Source organism: Columba livia, chromosome 1, assembly GCF_036013475.1.
Source record: "Columba livia isolate bColLiv1 breed racing homer chromosome 1, bColLiv1.pat.W.v2, whole genome shotgun sequence".
Classification (NCBI taxonomy): domain Eukaryota; kingdom Metazoa; phylum Chordata; class Aves; order Columbiformes; family Columbidae; genus Columba; species Columba livia.
Window position 1 is genome coordinate 59,200,145 of NC_088602.1, and position 895 is coordinate 59,201,039.

An 895-nucleotide genomic window follows, 5' to 3' on the forward strand; every position below is an offset into this window, starting at 1 on the left:
TATCTCTGTGTGGCCTGCATTTTCTTTGAATTGTATGCATTCAACAACTAGTTCAAGATTTATTGTCCAAGTTGTCCAAGTGATATGTTGCTAACTTTCAATCTTGGAGGTTTATTTAATCAGTCTTGTTTATTTAGCTTACAGAGGAGGAATTTTCTGTTGAATAATTTTGACTCCTTTTGCCTCAAAATGGATTTTTCAAGTGTACACAAAAAATCCAATGGATTTTTATCAAATGTGCAGCATAAATTTGCAGAAATGGAAGTTTTCGAAGAACCAGTGCCAAACACTATGTTTACTGCGAATACTTTATTAGATGTGTCATGCTAAACAGTTCAGTATAATTTGTGTTCTACTGTTCAGGGTGGAGCAATTATATATATATATATATTTTTCCCTGTTGTATTTATGAATCTTGGTAATACCTGAGAAAGTAACAATTATTTCACCCTTTGATTCATACAATGGCCTTTGCTATCTGTTTATTTTATGGGCATATTGGAGCTCTACATAACTAATATAAAGACAGCCTAGAATCTTGACCTGTGTCAGAGAAGGGTTTTAGATTGTTACACCTAGCCTAAAAACGTGCTTTTATCAACAGCGGACAAGACTTTTGATAAGATTACTACTTTTAAATTCTGGAATTCAGCTTTTTAAGCTTTGACTATCCCCACTGATGCAGTTTGGTACCCTCTGAAAAGTAAGCATGCCAAGAAATTCAGATTTGGTGTAGATTGAAACCTGTGATATAATTTACTCAGTTGTGATTTTCCATAGATGGAAGGGTTAGAGAAAGAAAAGGGGTTAATTTTATTCAGTATCATTCTCAAATGTCAAATTAGCAATGTGTACACATGCTTCTATCCTGTCCTTTTTCCCTTGAGTGTTACTT